Consider the following 24,798-nt stretch of genomic DNA (forward strand, 5'->3'; position numbering starts at 1 on the left):
CTTGTACTTATGAAAGTCATTGTTCGAACATCAGCTGGGAACCTTCTGTGTAAGCTAGGTATAAATGAAATATGGGAACTGTACGATTGTTCTTAAGAGAGAGCATAGCTGTGATTTTCCCTTACAGATAAGAGGAGCTCCAAGCAAGTTACTCCAACCCAGAGAGACAAATCATATATTGTGACAAGAGGATTTAAATTGGGTTCTATATAGTACCCTTACTATCCACCTTCTTTGTAAGCTACTGAGGGGAATACTGGCATTATTAGCACATTGTGGTTTACACCTGTCATTTGTGTACTAGGGACAGATAGGACTGTAATTCTAGAGATTTTTATCAAATAGTGGCACTATACCCACTAAACAGAAATGAAGTAACCTGGGAAAATAGTGATCACAATTAATAACACATAGCCAACCTCACCTTTCCCCTCTGTGTTTGTAAATGACCCCATTTGGAATTAGGGTCTTATAGATGATGAAATTAAGATATAGTCACAACACGGCTCACTCCTTGATCTCAGACTTCCAAACTTTGGAAGCACAAGGCAACACACTTCCCTGTTTGAGAACTTCATCTTCAGAATTTTACTTGGACAGTCCAAGCGAATGATGGCCAAGGGAACTTTGATTAGAGCTGAAAGTTATCGAACTAATTCTACTGAGCCCAAAGTGGTTGAATTCTTTATCAAATGGTGTGATTATAATACCCATTCTGTCCACAATGTTTAAACAAAATAACTATAATTCATTAAATACCTTATATAAGTGGCCACAAAATGCTCATAGCAATACTGTGGGTCAAGTATTATTATTTGTGGAGTGGAGATGAACTCATAAGTTAATGTGTATTGTTGAGAGGAACATTGCCATGTCAAGGGGCATCAATCCTTCACTTGGGAATTGTAAGGCTTTCCTTTGTTCCCAGTATAGATTTTTATAACATTTGACACTTAGAGAAAACAGTACGTGCAAAAAGGGCTCACTGTAGCTTTCTCAGCTAACCTGCCTCCTCATTCCTGTTGAATATATTAAAGGTACAAAGGATCCTGGCTTCTGATATGTGTCCAGGTTTGTTACTTGTTTCTGTCTTTCTTAATCTCCCATATCTCCCAGTGAGGTTTCCAGGACCCAGCCACAGCATTTATTAACAGTTGCATTTCACAGAAATGAAAGGTGACGCTTAGGAATATCAAACAGCTTGTATCAGGTCAAGTGTGCAATATGCGTATATCTTCCCAGTTGATCGATGTTGATACATTCTCTGTCGCACTACCTCAGTGTAAGCTGAATCCAGCCCTTTTTTCACTTCCTTCTTTTCTTCTATTCCTCCTTCCTTCCTTTCTTCTTCCCTAGTGTTCAGTGTAAAATGACTGTCAAAATACATAATAAAAACTAACAGCCATAAAATACACTGTAAGGCCATATTTCAAACACCTCATTCACGTGCTTATTACATACTCTCTGCCAAGTGAAATATTAGGATCAGCAATGACAGTGATGATCAAGCTTCAGCCACTATTCTGAAGGGAATTACAGGGTGGCTTTAGAAGAGTTTGCTACTCTAAGGAGGACACAGGAATGGAATGGCCCCTTAACACTGTGCTCTGGGAAGGTTCTTTCTAACCTTCCTATCAGAGCAGAGAACATAAATCTACACCTTCTTTAGGTCAGATTCAATACCATTTGATTGTAAGGTAAGCCAACCAGAGAAGTTGGTTTAAAACTCGCCCAATTGATATTAGACAAGTTGTTTTAAAATACAAATTTGACTTTTCCTATTCAATATTCTTGCTTTCCAGTTGGAGCATATTTGTATTAGGGATGACAGTGACTCACTTATTTACCGCAATATCCCAGATTTCCTTGCAAGCCAAACTATATACCTTTGACCAACGAGATACAAACAGAAGCCTTCTAGAGTCCTAGAACTATTTACTTGGTTACTCATCAGTTTGTTTTAATACAGGTGCTTAGCTTTGCTCAATCATTATTTCTTTTGAGTCCTGTCTGAAACACGGAAATGAGGTTGGAGTTGAAGCAACTAGGCTGAGACTATACGTGATAAATGTGAAGAAAGCTGTATGCTAAGTAAGGCACTGGGTAATGATTCAACTTAATCAGGATTCTGGTATTGTTTATTGAATGAGAGGGGGAGGCAGGAATCTCATTCGATCAGCCACTAAAGTTAGATTTCTCTGTTCATTCAGCCTAATCTAATTTCTGAGTGATAAATGATAGGAAATCAGCAATGGCCCCAGAGAATATAGACCCAGAAATAGGAATATTTCAGGATCATCTGATGAAATGGCTGGATTTCCAAGTCATCAGTTAGAGTGAATGTCACTAATAAACAAGATCTGCTCAGTCACACAGTTGATGCAATCAGCATGCTATTATCTCACTCTAAAATATTCATAGACTACCAGGATGGAAAGGCAGAGACCAAAACAAGTAATAAAAGGAATTCAGAGGGAAGGAGTCAGTGCAGGAAGCAAAGAAAATGGCTTTGCAAAATATACTTGATATATAGATATCTGAGAGGAAGTTTTTAAAGACAACAAAAATGGAATGAGAACAAGGATCTTTTGTGAAAGAAGGGAATTTAAATAATAATAATAATAATAATAATAATAATAATAATAATCCCAAGAAATGAACAATATTGTGCTTAGGCAAACGAGTGAATTCATTAAGGGATAATCAAAATAAACATAGAAGAATCTCACATAGAGATATATAAAAACAATGTTAGAGGGGAAAAGATAATTGTAAACACTACACCATCAATTCAGGAGAACCAATATCTGATTAAGAGAGTACAGAGAGCCAAAGCTGTAGCAATGGATGTGAAGCAAACTTCAAAGAGCTAACACAAAAGGAGTCCCCAGAATTTGAAGTTTCAGACTATCAGATTGAAAGAGTCCTCCAAAGGCATAAAACCATGAAAGGACAGAAACCCATGGCAGCTCATATAATTTGGAATTTCAGAATACCTCGGTAAAGATAAAATGCTAAACGGCTTCCACAGGGAAAAGGGAAGTAGATTAGATGAAAAGAATGACTGTAGGCTTTTAAACAAGACACTACTATATTGAAAAGGGAAGCCTGTGGAATTAAAAAGAAAACTCTTCTCATCTTGAGAACATGAGCTTAGGTCACCTGTGATGGGAAAAAGTAAAAGCAAAAACTGAGAATAAGAAATTTTGTAAAAATGTATCTCTTTCTTATGAAGTAATGACAGAGACTCTCTGTGAACGAGCAGGCATAGCAAATCAGAATGGGAACCAATTCAAGAGAGACAAAGGGGATATCAGGAAAAGAGGAAGATATTTCTATTACTTAGGAGTCTCAGGAGGTTGACTATTTGCAAAGGAAAACAAAGGGGGAAAGCTATGAATTTCCCAAATAGAACAGTGAATTTGGATATTAGAATGTGCATGTCTGAGCTGAAAGGCAACTACAGTTTGAGATTGAGAATTGGAAATCATGCATATATAGAATTCTTAGCAAATGAGAATATGAAACACATCCATTCTCTAGGTAAAACAGGGAAACAAAAGCAGTTATCGCATTATGTCTTGAACAACATCAGACAAAATTACACCATTAAAGTAAGCCTCCAGTATCCTGTGAAAGCATGAATTTGGGTGAGATGAAAAGAAAGGATTGATGTTGTAAAGTAAACTCTCTCCATAGGTCATATCAGGAAGACAGTAGGTAACATCAGAGAGTTAAAAACTAAAAAGAAAAATGATGAGCAAGTTTAGACTTGCTATATAAGCCTCCAGTAGAAGAAGCAGTAGAAAGCTTCAAGGATTCTGCTTCTTGGAACAGAACTCCTACATGATGAAAGTTGCTCATAAATTGCTATCTTTTCTTTTTCATCTTTTTGAGTTTTTCTATTGTGGGAAGGGCCTTGATATTCAAAGTTCATGTATTTCTTTAGTGAATGCGAGCATTTGTTAAAATTATTTTACTTTTGATTTACTTGTTGAAAATTAATTATTTTGGTTTAGAATTATATTTTATCTGATAGAAATTTTGAAATATCAAATACATTAGCTAGTATTCCTAAGGTTTGACAGTTTGTCTGAGGCAAGTTTCACTATGTAGCTGTGGTTATCCTAAAACTTACAATGTTAAAGTAGTTGGTCAAGAATATGTAACAATTCTTTTCTTTCTGTCTCTTGGTCGCTGGGATTATAGGCACGCAGATCATGACTGTCAGTGTTTCTAGTTTCTTTGGTAATCTAAATACACAGGAAATGCATTTAATTTCCTGTATATTTATGGCATTTCAAGTTATGTTTTTATTATAAACTTTGTTTTACTTATCCACTCACTAATTCATTTATTCTACTTTTAAAACACTTCATAATTTATTTTATGTGTACTTATTTATTTTATACATACAAATAGTCTACAGACTAGAAGTCTAAGTGTTCCCTAGAAGAAACTCTTCTCTCCAGTAGCCACAGAGCTCAAGTTCCTGAAAAATCAAACCAAAGTCTGTATTATAAGGTTGGCTAAAAGACAATGAAAACTCAAGTCCCAGCCTCAGAGGGTGTCAGAGGTAAGGGCATTAACTGGTAAAGAATAGGATCCTGTAACTTGAGATGGAGATGTGTAGAAAGGCTCTATAAAGAGTGAGAACTTTGAACCCTCAGATTCTCAGTTTATCTCATATATGAAAGTCGTCTTTCTATTCTCAGCAGAAGATGTGCTCCTACCCTCACCCCTTGAAATATTACCTTTTTCTCTTTTGACTGAAGAAATTAAGTCCACATTGTCCATTGTCTGCTAAATCATCAGTGACTTTCTCTGAAGGAGATGCTAAGCAAGACAATACTGATGTCCCTCAGAGCCCATCAATGGTTGCCTTTACACATATAACCAGACTTAAGGCTATGTAGGCTTCTAGTGGGAAAGTTAGGAAGTGCAGTCCACAAGGAGGTATACTACACTACTAAAGAGCTTAATGATTTTGTTAATTCATTCAAACAGAAGTCTGGGGAATGAATATGTGTGGGAATGGACTTTAAAGGTGTGGAAAAAAGAATGGAAAAGTACATAAAACTCAGTCAGGCTAAGTTTGTTGATATGGGCCCCTGGAGTTGATACTCTAGATTTAACATGGAAGCTTTCACAGCTTAAAAGTGTGCCAAAAGTTTGTTTGAATTGTTGACTGAAGCATTTGTCAAAGGTGGCCTACTAAAAAGGAGTTGAAGATGTCTGATATCCATTGGCTTAGTGTTAATGAAGGGATTTTTCAGGCTCAGGGAAATTGCAATGCTACAATGGGTTAGCTGTGTAAAACTTAATCCTCCACAATGAGAAGGCTCAGAAGACACGCCATTCACTAATCCTATAAGACACAAAATGGGTGAGGGCCACCAGCATATTTAAGGAGCTTTGTTGTTGCCCTTTCCTTGTGAAAGACCTGAGGATTGGAGATGCTGCTGCTCATCTGGATGATTTAAATGTAGTGCTTTTAATTGGGCACCAATATAGTAGGGACCAGGTGGCAGCACTGAATTGCCAAAGACAAGGTGATCATAGTTATCATAATGGGAAGCCTAGACAAAGCAATGTCCATTTTGACCTTATCTGTAATGTTCTGCACAGTCAAAGTGAATTTTATGGTGGCATGACTCTTATGGACATTTAGTATAGGCTAATCATGTTTTTTTTTTGTTGTTTTGTTTTGTTTGTTTTGTTTTGTTTTCCTGGCATGAAATAGGTAAAAAGCCTACTTCATTTCTGTCTGATATGAATAAGTAGAAAAATTCTCACACAAATGACAGAAAATTTAGTTTGTATTGTAGCAAAAGGGAATCTCATTTTGTAAAGCAGTTTCCAGACTTGAGCCAGTTTGCAGATCCAGAACCCATTAAATGAAGAATTGTGAAGGTTTGCCTGAGCAAGATAAGAGTTTTACTTTTAGCCTTTATCCTGTCCTTCTCCCAGAGAGACCTATGGCCTTTTCAAGAGTAATTGTACACTGAGGGAAAGTAAACAATCTGACTTTCTTGGGTCTCTTGTATCCTCGTTCTGAATTGACTCCAGTAGACTCCAAGACTTATTTAGGCCCTCCAGTTAACGTAGGGGTTTACGGAGGTCAGGTGATTAATGGAGTTTTGGCTGAAGTATGACTCACAGTAGGCACAGTGGGTCCTCAAACTCATCTTGTGGTTATTTCTCCAGTCCCAGAATATGTAATAGGGATAGATATATTTGGAAGTTGGTACAATTGCCATATTGTTTCCCTGATCTGAGAAGTGAGGGCTATTACGGTTGTAAAGGCTAAATGGAAGCTTTTATGGTTGTCTCTGCCAGGGAAAATAGTGAATCAAAAAAACAGTATTGCATCCCTAGGGAAATTGAAGAAATTAGTGCCACCAACAAGGACTTGAAAGACACAGAGGCAATGGTTTCCACAATATCTCTAGTTAACTCTCCTATCTGGCCAGACAGATGGATCATGCAGAATGACAATTGACTATTAAAACTCAGTAAAGCAGTAACTGCAATTGCAGCTGTTATACCACATGTTGTAGCCTTACTTGAGCAGATTAACACATCTCCTGTCAGATGGTATGCAGCTATTGATTTAGTAAATTTTTTTTTCTCAGTACCTTTTTATAAGGACCACCAGAAGCAATATTCTTTCAGTTGGCAAGGTCAGCAGTATACCTTTATTGTTTTACCTCAAGCACATATTAACTATCCATCCACGTGTCATAACTTAATTTGAAGGGATATTGATCATCTGTCTCTTCCACAAAATATCTCATTGGATTACTATATTGACACCATTATGCTTATTTAACCAAGTGATCAGGAGATAATAAACACTTTGGACTCGTTGGTAGCATGTATACAAGTCAGAGGATGGGAAATAAACCCAACCAAAATTCAAGGGCCTTCTACCCCAGTGAAATTCTTAGGAGTCCGGTGGTGTGGAGCATGCAGAGATATTCCTTCTAAGATGAAGAGTAAGTTATTGCACCCCCCCTCCTGCCACAAAGAAGGAGTACAACATTTTGTGTACCTATTTGAATCCTGGAGACAGCACATTCCTCACTCAGATGTATTAATCAAGCCTGCCCATACACCAAAATACTCAGAAATCTGCTAGTTATAACAGGGACATGGAGTAGACACTTATTCTAGTTATGGATTTGCCTTTCCTATATATAATGCTTCTACAGAAATTACCATACATGAACTTGTAGAATGTCTTATCCACTGTCATGGTACTCCAGAAAATATTGCTTCTGACCAAGGAACTCACATCAAAGCCACAGGAATGTAACACTCTGATGATCATGGAATGCATTCTCCACTATCCTGAAGCAGCTGGCCTGACAGAAAGATGGAATGGCTTTTTGAAGACACAGATACAGTGTCAATTATGTGGCAACAGTCTAGAGGGCTGGGGCAGGGTTCTCCAGAAGATGGTATATGCTTTGAATCACTATATATTATATGGTACAGTTTCTCCTATTACCAGGATCCACAGGCCCAGGAACTAAGGACTGAAAAAGGGAAGAGTTCCATTCACTCTCATCCCTATTGACCACCAGGAAAATATTTCCTTCCTGTTCCTGTGACCTTAAGTTCTGCTGGCATAGAAGTTTTGGCTCCATATGTGGGGAGCCACCCTGCCAGGAGACACAACACACATTCTATGGAACTGGAAAACTCAGACTTCTCCCTGATCGCTTTGAGCTTCTGATGCCCTTGAGCCAACTGGCTAAAAATAGAATGATTTCCAAGGGGGAAATCGGATTGCTTTTCCACAATGGAGGTAAGAAAGATTATGTCTGGAGTACAGGAGATCCTTCAGGGAGTCTTTTAGTGCAACCATATCATGTGATTAAAGTCAATAGGAAACTACAACAACCTAATCCAGGCAGGATGACAAAGGGCACAGACACTTCAGGGATGAAGGTATAGGTCAGTTCTCCAGAGAAAAATCCAAGACCTGCTGATGTGCTTGCTGAGGTTGGAGGAAACACAGAATGGGAAGTAGCAAAAGGCCATGTAACCAATTACAGACACTAGGATCATACCTGACATGTGTATTTCTGTCATATTTTGTTACAAATATATTTGGACAGATATTCGTGTTTTCTTTTCTTGATTTTTTTAATCATGTAATGTAACATCAATTATGAAAATATCAGTGGTTTTTGTATTTAAGTTTGAGATACTAAATTAATATCCTTGAAGGGACACTGCTTTGCCACCTATTCTACATTTTATAATTTTTTTTTCAGTTGTATGAGGTAGTGTAGCTAGAGTTTTTTCTCTCTGGGACCTACCAAGCCCTGGCAGTCTGACAGCCCACTTATAAAATAAACACACAGATGCTTATATTATTTTAAACTGTTTGGCCTAATGGCTCAGATTTCTGGCTATCTAGTTCTTACATGTTAAATTAATCCATTTCTATAAATCTATACCTTGCCACATGGCTCATGGCTTACCAGCATCTTCACATGCTGCCTGCCATGGCGGAAGCTGATAGTATCTCCCTCTGCCTTCCTGTTCTCTCAATTCTCCTCTCTGTTAGTCCCGCCTATACTTCCTGCCTGGCCTCTGGCCAATCAGTGTTTTATTTATTGACCAATCAGAGCAATTTGACATACAGACCATCCCACAGCACTTCCCCTTTTCTTTTTTTTTTATATTGTTATATTGTTAGGCACAATTATGACATGTTTGATGTTTTAATTTGGAAATTAAATATGGCATAAGGAGATATGATTGTGTGTGATGAAGATGACAAGAAGTGGATTGTGATGGCTATTTCTGGTTGTCCACATGACTACATATGGACTTAACTAAAACCCAAATGGCTACACAAACCTGTGAGGGACTTTTTTCTTAATTAAATCATTTGAAGTGAGAAGAACCACTTGTAATCTGGATCTTTGAGATCCTTTCATCCTAGTCCTTTAGTCCAGATCTTTTGAGTGGGAATATCCATCTTTAATCTGAGCCTATATAAAGGACAGAGATGAAGGAAGTTTGGTCTCTTTTCACTTGATTGCTCTGACTCAGCAAGTTCATCCCTTCTCTACCATTAGCACCTACTTCTTTGAGATTCCAGTGTGTAATGAAGTGTATAATGAAGAGCAGATGAGACATCTAGCTTCGTGGGTGGAGCAATTATTGGAATATTGGAATATTGGACTGGTAGAAAGTCATTGTTGGACTAGCTGTACCACTACCTGCCAGACATTCTAATAAATCTCCTCCCCCTCTCTCACTATATATACATATGTATACATATGTATGTATGTATATTCTTTAATTCTGAGTTCTGATCCTCTAGAGACATCTGACTAATATAATATAATTACTTTAATTTTGGTCATAATTAAAGGAGATAAACAATTGTAACATATCAAAGGCTGAAACCAAAAGGGACTATCTCCTTTCTATAACTGAATAAGTGAACTAGACTAGAAATATTTCATTATTAATATAGTCTTAGTGATGCTATCTCTACACTAACTAAAAGCATCCTTATAAATTTCTCATGTTTTAGAAACAATAATTTATTAAAAGGAATTTTAATTTTTTTCATTTAATCACAACTCAGTCTAACATATGGACAGCACATAAACACACACACACACATACACACACACACACACAGGGAGAGAGAGAGAGAGAGAGAGAGAGAGAGAGAGAGAGAGAGAGAAAGAGAAAGAGAAAGAGAGAGAGAAACAAGGCAATATTCAAAATTATGATATTTACTTTAATGATACCTGATGCAAAATGATATTGCTCCCATTACATTGGACATTAAGGTCAAGACAGACATAAATGATTTATGAAGCTGATATTGTCATGATAAAATTCCTGGTGACATTAAAGATACAAGGAGCATCCCTTATCATAATAAAGGCAGCTAACAGGAAGCCCATAGCCAACATCAACTTAAATAGAGAGAAGCTCCAAGCAACTCCACTAAAATCACAAACATGACAAGGTTTTTTTATTCTCTCCATATCTACTCTGTGTAATACTTGAAGTCTTAGCTAGAGCAATAAAATAAATGAAGGAAATCAAGGAGATATAAACTGGAAAATAAGAAATCAAAGTATTTTTATTTGCAGATGAAGTGACAACTGCAAAACTCCTAGAGATGATAAACACTTTCAGCAAGGTAGTTGGGTACAAAATTAACTCCCCCAACTCACTAGCATTCCTATGTACAAATGATAAACTGACTGAGAAAGAAATAAGGGAAACAATGCCTTTACAATCTCCTCAACAAATACAAAATATCTTGGGGGTAACTATGAGCAAGCAAATGAAAGACTGTACTATCAAAACTGTAAGATACTGAAGAAAGAAATCGAGGAATATATCAGAAAATGAAAAGATATCCCATGCTCATGGATCAGTAGGATTAATATAGTAAATATGGCCATCCGACTATAAGAAATTTATAGATTCAGTGCAATCCCCATCAAAATTCCAACACAATTCTTCATATCTTAAAAGGACAATATTAAGCTTCATATGGAAACACAAACGTACACACAAAAGAAACAGCACAAAACAAAACAAAAAACAGGATAGCTAAATAATTCTGAATATTAAAAGAACTACTAGAGGTATCACAACCTTCAATTGTTGCCAGAAGTTTTCTCTGGTCCTACCCGGCTCCATGGTCCCACAGCTGCTTTTATAAAACCATCACTCAGAGGCTTAATAATAATATTATTTATTATTAAGGTATTTTCTATTCATTTTACATACCAACCACAGATTCCCCTCTTATCCCTTTTCCACCCCCTAGACTCCCCCCCTACGACACCCATCCCCCATTCCCACCACCTACAAGGCAAGGTCTCCCTTGTCAGCAGAGCATGGTACATTCAGTTGAGGCAAGTCCAAGCCCCTCCTCCCTGTACCAGGGCTGCACAAAGTGCCCCACTATAGGCACTAGGCTCCAAAAAGCCAGCTCATGCACCAGGGATGGGTCCTGATCCCAATGTCTGGAGGCCCTCTAAACAATTCATAGAGGCTTAATATTATTTACAAACTGTATGGTGAATGGTAGGCCTCCTGCTAGCTAGCTCTTACATCTTAAATTAACCCATTTCTCTTAATCTATGTATTGCCATGGGTTCTGTGGCTTTACTGGTCTGCTGGCATGTTGCTCCTTGGGCACCAGGCTAGTGTCTCCTCAGACTCCGCCTTTCTCTTTCTTGTCACTTTCCTTGAATTTCCCGCCTGCATCTAAGCTGCCTTGCCATAGACCAAAGCAGCTTATTTATTAACCAGTGGGAACAACATATATTCACACTGTACAGAAAGATATCCCCCAGCACTCCCTTTTCTATCTAATCAAAAAGGAAGGTTTTAATTTTAATCTAGTAAAATTATATATAACAGACAGTTATTGAGCAAGAATTATAGTTGTAATACCTAGTCTATTTGTATTTGGCAAAATTAAAGAAAAATTCTATCTATCCTATATTTGTGAGGCTGAGGTTTTATATCTAATTTATCTTTTATCATAACCAAGGAAAATTATAACTATTTAGTCTTCAACTACATCACGACCCCAGAAGGATATAATATTACCTAAAAAAACAGGAAGACCATTGTAAGCAACTTTCAAAATTCCAATATGACAGAGGCAGCTGGTTAACTAAGCAGTCACTCAAAGTTCCTCTGCAATGTTGGGGAATCCATTTTCAGCCTATAGGCCTAAAGTTTCTCAGTTGCTTCCCTCTGTGTCCTGCAGAATGTCTGGCAATCTCCTCTGCAAAGGAGGAAACTGAAGGACCATCTTGCCTTGTTTTGGCAAAATTTAGTGGTCATTTTTTCCAAGGGTCCTGTATGTTTAGTTGATACAACATTTTGTCAAGCAGTCTAAGCAAGAAAAGTTTCTTGCCCAAATGGCTAACTTTTGCCATAAGGAAAGCAAACTCCATGTGGAGTTTCTCTGATGTCCATCATCTTTGAAGTAAATCAGTGCTGCCAGGAGCAGACATGTCTCACTGTCCAAGAAAGTCTAAGTGTTTAAAACATTTTAAACACCATATTTTATAGGTCTTTGAAGTGTTTGAAGATGACCTATCTAATTGAAATATATCTGTGGATACCTAGAAAATTTAACTAACATGACTATAAGTTTGATTAGCATAGATGACTATTAATCTGTGTTTCTTAATTATATTTTACAATTTTAAATGAATTGCATAAGCATAGTACCTTAAACAAGAGTAGAAATATACATACAGTATAACAAAATTAACTTTAAATTTGTAATAAACTAAAATCTAAAGCAATGTAAAATATTTTAAACAAGTTGTTGCTTTTTAAAAATAGATTCAATAATCTATCCATTTATCCTATCATATCTCTATCCTACATTTCTATATCATATCCCTCTTTCTTCTTCAGAAAGAGATTGCATATGGAGTTTACTTTTTGGCAAAATTTAGCAACTGGGCAAGAAAATGCCTTTGCGTCTATGGCTGACAGTATGCTGTCCAAAATGGACAAGCAGGACACAAAAGAAAGGACTGCTAGTCCTTGCCAAGACAAGGTAGGAAGGCCTTTCAGAAATTCCTGCTTCACAAATGAGTCTGTCAAATATGCTAGGCTTGTAGGCTGAAGATAGATGCCCCAACATTGCAAAGAAATCTTGGGTGACTGTTCAGGTAGCCAGCTGTTTCTGTCATTTCTTAAATTTTTTGGAAGTTGCTTGTTTGCACTTCCTGTTTACTCAGTTAATATTATTTCCTTCTCAGGTCTTCTGAGGAGTTGAAGATTAAATAGTTATATTTATAGTTTTCCTTGTTAAGAAATTCAGAAAAGAAACTCACTAAAGAGGTGTAAAGTGTGTAGGTTTGAAAGACATCAAAAGATAGTTTTTGGTTGGTAATGCAAATTAGAATAGAAGGTAAGTTAGATACAATCCTTTGGATCAACAAAAATAGAATAGATAATGGAGTATTTCCTCTGAATATGTCAAATGAAAACGGACTAGACATTGTTAACATACTTATTGCCTATATATATTGTATATAATTTTTCTTATATCAGTTTTAAACTTTCTTTTATTTTAGACAGAAAGGGAAATGTGGTGATATTTTATTTGTACTCTAACAAATAAAAATTTCCTGAAAATCAGAAAAAGGAGCTAGCCACTAGTTAACCATAGAAGTCTGGAAGTACAGACAGACAAGAAATGATAAAGCTGGGTGGAGAGAAGAAGTGATAAGGCAGGGTGGAGAGAGGAGCTCACTCTCTTTTGTGGAGGATTTCATAGTTTACTGCTTTGCCTCTCTGCCTTTCAGCTTTTACCCCAGTATCTGGCTCTGTGTTTTTGTTTTGTTTTGTTGTTTGTTTTCTATTAATAAGACCGTTTAGAAATTTGTGTTACATGCAATCTCATATTGTACTATAGAGCTATAGAAATATAGAAATAAAGAAACAGCACAGCATTGGCACAAAACAGCCATGTTAACCACTGGAATTGAATTGAAGACCCAGACATAAATCCACACACCTATAGTCACCTAATTTTTGATACAGAATCCAGAAATGCACACTGGAATAAAAACAGCATCTTCAGCAAATGTTGCTGGTCAAAGTGGACTGATGCATATAGAAGAATCCAGATAGATTCATACTTATTATCCTGTACAAAACTCAACTCCAAATGGACTAGAGATCTCATTATAAAACCAGATACACTGATAGAAGAGAAAGTGGGGAGTAGTCTTGAACTCATTGGCACAGGGATAGACTTTCTGAACAGAACACCCTAAGACAGGCACTAAGATCAATAATTTAAAAAAAAATGGGACCTTATGAAACTGAAAAGCTTCTGCACAGCAAAGAACATCATCATTCAGACAAAGCAGCATGGTCTCAGAGGTTTCAGTCCATCATGGCTGGAAGATGGGTAGGAAGGAGCAGAACACTTTACATGGTGACCAGGAAGCAGAGAAAAGTTAAAGAAACCAGAACAAAAGATCACTTTCACAAAATTCTCTTGTGACCTACTTCATCCCACGTAACCCTCCTACTTCTTACCACTTCCCAATAACGTCATCACATTTTGAATCCATCAACTGATCAATCTATTCATTAGGTCAGAGCTCTCCTGATGCAATTGTCTTAGAAAGGCCACTTAGAGACACAGCTTTGATTATCTTCTAGGTGCTCCATAATTAGGTCAAGTTGGCAATCTATATTAACCATTACAATCATTTTACTTTTAAAAAGTGGTTTGATACATCAACACATTGCCATTAATACAAAGAATAATACTAGATCAAAGTTTAATAGTCACAGAAGCAACCGTCCTTACTGATTTCTTGCTTAGGGTTGGCCATGATGCTGGGTACATCTCACTAGATGAATAATCTAAACAGAGTAATCTAAACAATATAAAGTTGAAATACAGTGAAGCAAGTTTCCTGAGCCTAGTAAGTTAGAAGCAGAACCTCAAACAGGCTTCCTGTACACAGGGCTTATGGATTGAATGATCCTGAGGAATGATGGGGTGAAATGGAGGAAGTCAGAAAAAAAAGGGGCAGGTGTCAGGATTTTTTTAGTCGAATTCTTAGTCTGATTTATGAGGAGCTCTAATGAACTAGAAGGTGATTAGCGGCTAGCCTGCATTGAGGCAGGGAATGGACCTTATATTTATCAGGTCCAGAAATTGCATAGGATCTGGGGGTTCCCGTATACCTTAACTGCAATCACTCTAGAGTAATTCTCCAGAGATAGTCATCAGGGATGTCCCTCAGCAAATGCCCATCATGAAACATCTGCCAGAGACAGGAGTTCCATGGTTACCATGGAACTGAGCTGAGCCAGTACTAAGAGGCACCCTGGCATCCTTTAGCTTCTTGGGCCAGATCCTCTTTCTAGCCAGAGAATACCTGAGATTCAACCTCCATTAGTTTAAATTGCTTCATCAGTGTTTTTCATCCATTCCTTATCTTCCATCTCACATTTTGTTGTATTTTGCCTTTAAAACAGACACAAATGGACAGTTCCTCTTCCCTAAATGACCTAGGTTGATCTGTCAGCATCTATTTTAAAATTGAGTATTACTTCAAACAAGAATAACAAAGTAAAGCCAATCTGGCACCCTTTTATCTTACTTTTAATGAATGGATAAAAATAATTTTAATTACCAGCATTATTTAAATGATGTCTGAGCAAGTTGGAGGTTGCTTTAAAACAGTTGACTAATGTCAGCATTTTAAATACTCCTCATTCCCAGTCTTATTTAGACTAACACATTTGCATGCTCTATGAATAAATATCTGTTCAGAATCTCAGTTCAGTGTCCAAATCACCGTATATTCTAAATAAGGCAGTTTGGATTTCTGAGAAATTACTGTAAATGCTTAGCTTTTTTAAAATCAGGTTTAAAATCATAAAGAAAAATATACTTTGATGTTAGCAAGCCATTAACGAGCAACTGTCTGCCATGGGAAAACAAGTCAAGAAACTACAGGATCTACAAAGTTAGGAAGCAATAAAACAAGTGCCTGTGACCCAGCTCTGCATGAAGTAAAGACTAGCTTGGCTTGAAATGATACATTGCAATGATAAGAAGACAGTTCATAAGGAATGGCAAGGACCCTAAATGAAAACTGTTCACTGCAGGACTTTGAACCTATATTTCCATTTTCACTCCCCTCATTCAGTTTCTTTTCCATTTAAATGCAGATCTGAAGATGATGTTTCATAGTACCTTCTACTTATCATGCGTGTCTCTATTTCCCCTTATCTCTTTATTTTGCATATTTTGAAAGCCAGTTTTATAGACCTCAACATTGGAATCAGAATCCCAGTGATCAGAGTATGTGGAGCAAATGAAATGTGTGATTGGATTCTATCAACAGTGTTTCTCATGTACACAGTAAAATGCTGTGTTAGATACTTGCCTGTGTGAAGGATGCCATACCTGATTGCTATGACATAATAATTGGTTGAACAGATAAAAATTAAAATAGTGTGTAAGAGAGGGCTTCCCAATCTGACTATAAAAATGACAAAATGGGGAGTTCTGTTTACTACTTAGGATAGGGTCCTGTGAGACAGAGCAGTTCCTAGAAGTATTTTCACTGAAAAAGGAATCTTTCAAAAATAGTGGGACATTTTATCTTATTTCAGTCCTCAGTCAGAAGCATTTCTCCTCAATAAAAAATTTTCCAGATAATCCCCTAGGAATCTGATGCCTTTGGAAACCTCTGGAAATATCCCCATTCATCAGAGTAGAGGGATGAAGACAACAGCTGCATCACTGTTATACATTTCATCTGTTATTTAATTTTACTGTGGGCTTTTGAAGAGAAAATGTTAAACTCTTGTATTGGATAAGAGAATTGAGACATAATTAAAACAAGCCACAATAATAATAAAATAATGATGATGATGATGATGATGATGATCATGATCATGATGTCAATTGAACACCAGACAAGGTCTAGGATCTAATCCGTGCAGTTTAGATTTATTTTTCATGCTCTTTTCACTTTTTCTTCTGTGTGGCAAATAATTTAATACATCTCTCAAAAGTATTCTGTAGGAGGTTAATAGGATGCAAACACTGTTTAGATTAAACAAACGCAGATTGCTTGGCTTACAAGCTTTCTTAACACGTTTAATATGTTCTGGTGTATTTCGAATTTTAGAGCCTTACACTATAGGATGTCCATAGATCCATTGCATAGTAATCTTGCCCTCTAAAACATGCTTAACCTTTGAATTCTCCTGAAAACATTTTAGAAATGACCTTTCTTCCAGAAATATTGTACAAATTAGAGAAGAGATACATAAAAATTCTAATGACTTCAGATTTTATTCATGAATGTTGCAATGACTGGAGTTTGCATTTATTTTGGAAATGAGAGGTATAACTGTGAATAGAAATGCTACTATATACATTCACATCAGCACATGTTTACACATCTGAAAAAGAAACCTATACTAAACAAGCCGCCCTATCTCTTATAATCATTACCTACAGGTGAATAAGAGATGTGTCCTTATAATGTCTCAATACTGTCATAGTTAAACAATAAACAGTTATGCAAGTCATACCAGGTACACTATCTCACTTACTCATCAGACTGACTCCTTGAAACATTTTATTTAAGATTCATTTATTTATTATGTATACAGTGTTCTGCCTATGTGTATGCCTGCGGGCCAGAAGAGGGCACCAGATATCATTACAGATGGTTATGAGCTACCCTGTGACTGCTGGGGATCGAACTCAGGGCCTCTGGAAGAGCAGCAAGTGCTATTTACCTGTGAGCCATCTCTCCAACCCCTTTCCAGAAACATTTTTATTTCCATATGGCATAAGAAAGAAGAGCATACACAGTATTCAGCACTAATTTAAACTTATTTCAGTCGATTGCAGTAACCTATAAAAGAGTTACAAGGACACTTACTATTTCACTTTCCTTCTGAAACACGCTCACCTTCTCCTTTTATGCCTTTATTATTGGAAAGTCTAAAAACCTAGACACAATATCAAAAAAAGTTTTAGAAGAAAAATTTCGTCCAAGTTACTAACATGAAAGTAGCATTAATAGATGGGTATTTATCTTTCTCAGTTATAATTTACTCGTAACCTATTGATGCATCCTCACTAAGCACCAAAAAGTAAGTTTAAATTAAGCACTCTTTCTTCCTGTCTAAAAATGATTGGGTTGTGCTGAGGACAGTATATGATTGAGCATCAGAAGCTGAATTTGCCCTAGAAATTGCAGGTTTTATTTTGATTCCTGTGGTGGTATTGTGTTCCCCAAAATATTGTGCACCCTAATAAACTTACCTGGGGTCAGAGAACAGAGCAGCCACTAGATACAGAGGCCAGAAAATGGTGGCACACACGCCTTTAATCTTATCACTTGGGAGGCAGAGATCCATCCGGATCTCTGTGAGTTTAAAGCCACACTGGAGACAGTCAGGCATGGTGACTCACACCTTTAATCCCAGGAAGTGAGCCTTTAATCCCAGGAAGTGATGGCAGAAAGGTATATAAGGTATGAAGACCAGGAACTAACTGCTTAAGCTTTTAGGCTTTTGAGCAGCAGTTCAGCTGAGATACATTTGGATGAGGACACAGAGGCTTCCAGTCTAAGGAAACAGGATCAGCTGAGGAACTGGCAAGGTGAGGTAGCTGTCACTTGTTCTGCTTCTCTGATCTTCCAGCTTTAACCCCAATACCTGGCTTCGGGTTTGTTTTTACTAATAAGACTCTTTAAGATTCATGCTACAGATTCCTGCAAACCCTTTCCAGAAATCTCCCTTGCTACCAAAGACACAAGTACATCTTAGAGAGAACTAGCCAAATGAGGCTGTGCATTCGGTGCTGAATCAGTGTTTACACCTATAGAAAATAGATTCCTGTAAGCAGATTTAATTCTACAGAGTTTAGCCATGAGTGGGTATGTGGTCAGGATAGACATACCTAGTCTAAAATACTTTATTTTAGTGGCTCAGCCAGATTGAGTGCTCTTGGCTGCTGCCAGTACAACTCTGGTCAATGCAGAGCAAGAATGGCCTGACGGCTCCCTGACTATGAATATATTGTATGTAGAAGGTGTCCTCATGTACTTTACTACAATTCTATGGGTGATGCTTACACCCATTCACTAACATCAAATACCTATTGAGTGAGTCTGGATGAAAAGAGGAGACTGGTCATAAGGCCTGATTTCTTCATGAATAACAATGAGGGAAATGATTTGGGCCTAAGTTCTTTGAAAGTACAGCTATTATCTTATTCAAACTGGCATGAAGTCTAAAGCAGAATTTTTTTCCTACCCCCAATTTTTTTAATTGGAATCTATAGCAGCCTAACCTGTGCTATTATTATTAAAAAATTAGTAATAAAAAAGAAAAATTACCTGAATTGTCCCTAGAGCTAAATTATATAAAGTAAGTTAAAAGAAAAGAAAAAAAAAGACGTATGGGAAGTGTTGAGGATTCCATTTCATGAGACATTTAATGGAATCTCTGCATTCCTGTGAAGTCTCCTTTTATCACTCCTTCCCTTTTAATCTGCTTCTCACATTAAATAATTCCTACCTGAGTTTCCCATGAATGGCTTGAGGGCAGCTGCGAGCTGACTGCTGATAGAAAAGAAAATTACTTATGCCCCAAAGTGGGCGAGGTTGAGCACTGCCAGAACAAACAACCCCCTGATCCTTTCCATCCTTCCTCACAAACCTGCACTCACTCAGATCAAGCTTCCGGTGCAGAGGAAGTGAAGCAAAACACATCAAGGAATGAAAATCATTTGCTCCTAAAAAAAAAAAAATTTTCATAGAAGCTACAGAGGATGAACACAACTTTTAGGTGAGTTCCAGCTGCCAAATGTCACTTTACAAACCCCTGATAACTTCCTTGACATCCCAATATGCATAAACACAGCTCTTCATCTACACCAGAAACTTTATCTTAAAGCTACAAAGAAGACTTTAATACTCAAGAACTGAGTGTTAGCTCCAAGATGCTACTCCCCGAATTCTCTTGCTTTTAAGGTAAAGACAGACTTAGATGGCTTTAATTTTAAATAACTTTTCTGAAACAAAAATAAAATGTTTTTTTAATTTATTTATTTATTTCTTTGAGTTGAGCCCCACACTCTATGGGTTTATACTTGCCTGCAGCATGAGTACTATACAATTGGGGTTCTACTGTGTCTTCTTAATCATCAACAACCTTCAGCAATGAGAATAGAGTCTTGATTGACTGCTTAACCACAGGTATATCCCCAGCCCCCATATTCTGTGACACTGCATTGTGGCCTGCTACTGTTTTCATCTGATACCTTGATTCTATGCACCAGAATATTCCATTACCCATGCTTAAGAATAAGACGAGACCAGAAAAGAGCAATAGTATGAAAAAAAATCTGAACAATATATTGTTAAGTAAATAAAGAGTCGGCATTTCTATAATTATGGTTAATAGTATTATTCTTACAGAGCTTTGCAAAAATTAGATACTAAAATATGTTAAATGCTTAGTTCTTCACCTAGAATATAATTATTGTTATATCATAGATGATGTAGTTATTATGGTATCTAAGCTACTAAACAGTGTTGTGATTTCTAATGAGTCAATTAACCTTCCTGGGTCTCAATTTATGCATAAAATGAGGAAAGTTAGGCAACAATTCCATAAATCTTGTGAGTTCCATAAATTATGTTTTAATATAAATAGCTGAGGAAGTAAATGTATTATTCTCATATCAATTCGGAATATGCCCCATTTAGATACTTATCACTGAAATTCATTTGTGAGGGAGGAGAAGCTACTTACAGGGAAGCAATATGATTTTCCTTTTGTGAAAGTCACATTTTTGCCTGCACACTCTCCTGATACTTTCACCATGGCCAATACCCAAGAAAGGGGATTTGGCTTTTCAAAATCTCTTCTCCAGATAGGTCATATTAAGACACTTGATACATTTTCTAATGATGCAATTAAAAGTTGTATTTTATACCATGGTGTTGAAACTGCCTGTTAAAAAGGAAGACAAGATCCACTCCCACTCTGTGGTAGGCAGATGACCAAACTTTACTTAATAAAGATGATTTTGGACATGAGCACCTCGTAAAGATCAGTAAAGGTCAGACACTTGTTCCAGATAAAGGGAGTTTGACAAGAGACGATGATTCTACATCCTGACAAATGTCCGACAGTGAGGTATCACAGAGAAGTCTCCATATAAGGACTTCAGCTGTTAGCCACTATAGAAAATGAGAATAGGAAGAAGCAAAGTGCTAGAGAGGCCCACAGAAATCCACAAAGATACCCCCACAATAGACTGCTGGCAATGGTCGAGAGACAGCCCGAACTGACCTACTCTGGTGATGGGATGGCCAAACACGTAATTGTCGTGCTAGAAACCCCATCCAGTGACTGAGGGAACTGGATGCAGAGATCCACGGCCAGGCCCCGGGTGGAGCTCCGGGAGTCCAATTGGCAAGAAAGAGGAGGGTTTATATGAGCAAGAATTGTTGAAATCAAGGTTGGAAAAAGCACAGGGACAAATAGCCAAACGAATGGAAACACATGAACTATGAACCAATGGCTGAGGGGCCCCCAACAGGATCAGGCCCTCTGAATAGGTGAGACAGTTGGTTAGCTTGGACTGTTTGGGAGGCATCCAGGCAGTGGGACAGGGTCCTGTGCTCAGTGCATGAGTTGGCTGTTTGAAACCTGGGGTTTATGCAGGGATGCTTGGCTCAGCCTGGGAGGAGGGGAGTGCACCTGCCTGGACTGAGTCTAACAGGTTGATCTCAATCCTCAGGGGAGTCTTTGCTCTGGAGAAGATGGGAATGGGGGGTGGGCTAGGGGGAAGGGGAAGGTGCGGAAGTGGGGAGAACAAGGGAATCCGTGGCTGATATGTAGAATTAAATTATATTGTTAAAAAAAGAAAAAAGAAAAGAAAACCTGATACCAGGGACTAAACAGAAGCTACAATAACTGTCTAGAAATGACATAAACTCACTACTTCAGTGGCTTCCCAGGATCTAAAATAAATCCCTGAGACGCGCAATGGTTCAGTATGGCATGACCTTAACTATGAATGCATTGCTCCTATCTCTTCCCTGCCAGCCTACAATGCTCCAACTAACTGCACTCTCAGCTCCTCAGTCAGAACTGACTAGCTGACAATTCTTTTTTTTTTTTTTTTTTTTGGTTTTTCGAGACAGGGTTTCTCTGTGTAGCTTTGCGCCTTTTCTGGAACTCACTTGGTAGCCCAGGCTGGCCTCGAACTCACAGAGATCCTCCTGGCTCTGCCTCCCGAGTGCTGGGATTAAAGGCGTGCGCCACCACCGCCCGGCGAGCTGACAATTCTTAAACTGTGCAGGCCTGTTGCCTGGACTCCTCGTCAGAGGTTTTCTTCTGTATCTCAGAAATTCATTTCTTTCAAGCATTTTCATACAAGCTAGTTTACCGTAATGCCTTTATTCTATTACTCTGTCACAGAGCCATATTTCTTCTTCTTATGATCATCTACATTTTTCTTTATTAAATATTAGATTACATATATATTCATTTATCTTTTTTGCCTTGTTTCCTCAAATGTATATTTACAATAGCTAGAAATGTTTGCTACTGTGAGTTAAATGTGTTAAGAATAACATATGGACCATTGTACAGACGTGTATTAAGCAAATGAGTAAATAAATGAACGACTTTCCCTCTGGTACATTTTTTTTATACCTAGTACCTTGACGTTTATTAGATGGCATTGAAAGAAAAGAGGTCTCACCTACTTTGCTTACAACTATACCCTTGTCTCCACGTTGAATCTTAGAGGTGACATCTTAAAGTTTCTCAACTAATGATCTTACACACATATCATGAAAGGGTCTCATACTTAAGTTTGAAGAAAGGTAGTGAATTATGTTGTTGATGACAGAAGCAGCTATCGAAACTTATTTTAAGCTCAATGCAGTTAAGCATCAACAACGTTCCATTAGCAGCCATTCTTCAGACAAAGTTAACTTTGTTTTGAATCATTGACTCTCACATTCATAGCTCTCACTTCCTTGGCAATCAAAGAGTGTAGCTTCTGGTTTCAAATGTTGAGTGTGTTTGCCTCTGTTGTTTGGATGGAAAGGTAAGGTGTCTGTCTATAATGGAAAGACACAAATAATTTATTATAATTGTAGGCAGACTTCTAACACATAAATACAAACTCATCTCAAGCCATGTAAAAACAGTTAGAAGTGCAGTGACAATTTCAACTTTAGATAAAAGGAAACTGAGGTAAAGAAGATCGTGGTTTGTACTCAAGGACATAACGCTACATGTGTTAGAGCTGGTACTTCATAATTAATGATCTAATTGCCTTGGGTTTAGAGTCTGTGCTTTGAGCATTTGAATTTCATGGCTTCTATCTAAATAAGAACTAAAACATACAATTGATATATTAGGAACAAGGTTTGACTTGATGATAAGCCTCCAGACCGATCCAAATGTTTTCTAAAGGCACGGCTCCAACAGCATGTTTAATGGCAGTGATTTGTTTGTTTGTTTGTGTTGGGAATGAGAACAAGGCCCCCGTTCATGTTAGGTAAGTGCCCTATCACAGAGGTGTACCTCAAGCTATTGTTTTGTTTTAGACAGATGTCACTATGTATATAATTCAAGCTGGTTTGGAACTCACTATGTAGATAGGATGGGTGCATATTTGTCTACTACTGAGGAGAGTATGGACATGTGTCATCATACCTTTGAATTTTGAATAAGGATATAAAAGTGGGTCCCCATGAAATTATGGCATCAGAGCAAACTGGTGAGCTCTCCAATTTTAATAATTAGAGTAATGAACATTAAGAATGACGATATGAGTATATGCATTTGGAATTTAACCTTGGCATTATAGAACTTCATTCCCTGGGCCACTAACTATGCATAGTATCATGCAGTAATTAATATCTACTATAAAACTTAACAGACAAATCTTAATGATGTAAACACTTCAGTTTATGGTCGACAAATTCAGCTCAAAGCTCTCTATACTGCATCTGTATCTAATGAGGATGAAATACTGGCAAACAACATCACTGTCATCAGATCGCTAGAATGCCAGACTTCAGAATGATCGGTCCACTAGAAGAACAGGAAAACTTCAATTATGATAAGGATTTTATAGAATTTAAATCATGCTTAAAGTTGATCTTCTGAGTATAATTCATTCTATTTTTCTTTAAAGAAAGTAGTACTGATGAAAACAGGCATTTCCATCTCTCTAGGACTCAGTTTCTTCGTATATGGAATGATTGATTTGATTCAGATAATTTCTGATTCCATTCTGTGCAGCCTTGATAAGTCAAAGCTTCAGTTATGTAAATTGCAGATACACCTTCCCTTATTTTCCCTTCTTCTTCATAGTTTCAATTGATTATCATAGCTATGCTTTCAAAATGTGTCTATATAAAGCTGTATGCAAAAAAAACCAACAACATTAAAATGTATAGGAAAATTCTGTATAGAATGATTGTATCACATATGACTATTATTTATTTTTTGTCATAGTTGAAGTATTTACTCTCTGTAGCCTAATGAATGCTACTTGGATCAGCGCCACTATTATAACTCTGAAACTAATCTAGACTTTTTTGCTATTCCCTTGTGATCTTAAGCACATTCTCATTCTGCCTAAGTCTTCAGCTAGCCTTCTACAAAATAGAAACAACACCTGAATTCTTGCATATTTGACAGCAAGAGTTGGGAAAGGCATCTGCAGCCTCCTTTAATCCTGTTTGCAAGTTCTTAACTGAAGTTGGTTTTCATTCCACCCTTTGTTCTGTCCCAGGTAGCTAGAACCACCTGTGTTTGTTTTTGTTTTCGTTTTTTTTTTTTTTTTTTTTTTTTTTTTTTTTTTTTAAATAGAGCCTAGAATAAATATTTTCCATGGGCAACTCTCCCAATCAGAACCCCAAACTCAGATAAGGCTATGTTCATCTCCTAATCAGTTTTGGGTGCATTTACTTTAGAATGCTACTTACTACCATATGCATCATCAGGTTATAGATGCCAATGTGCCAATCAACCTACTCAAATTCTCAAATGCTCAAATGTCTCAAATTCTTTCATTAAAGTATCTCCACACTGGGTGCAAGCAGCATCTCACACTGAATTTCCTCTTGTTTCAAGAATGACAAGCTACTTGTCTCCATTAATCTTTCTGTCATTTTCAAAGAAAGAAAGATAGTCAGGCATCAGTTTTAGGGTGGGCATTCATAC

This window comes from Peromyscus eremicus, chromosome 10 (genome assembly GCF_949786415.1).
Source record: "Peromyscus eremicus chromosome 10, PerEre_H2_v1, whole genome shotgun sequence".
Taxonomy (NCBI): Eukaryota; Metazoa; Chordata; class Mammalia; order Rodentia; family Cricetidae; genus Peromyscus; species Peromyscus eremicus.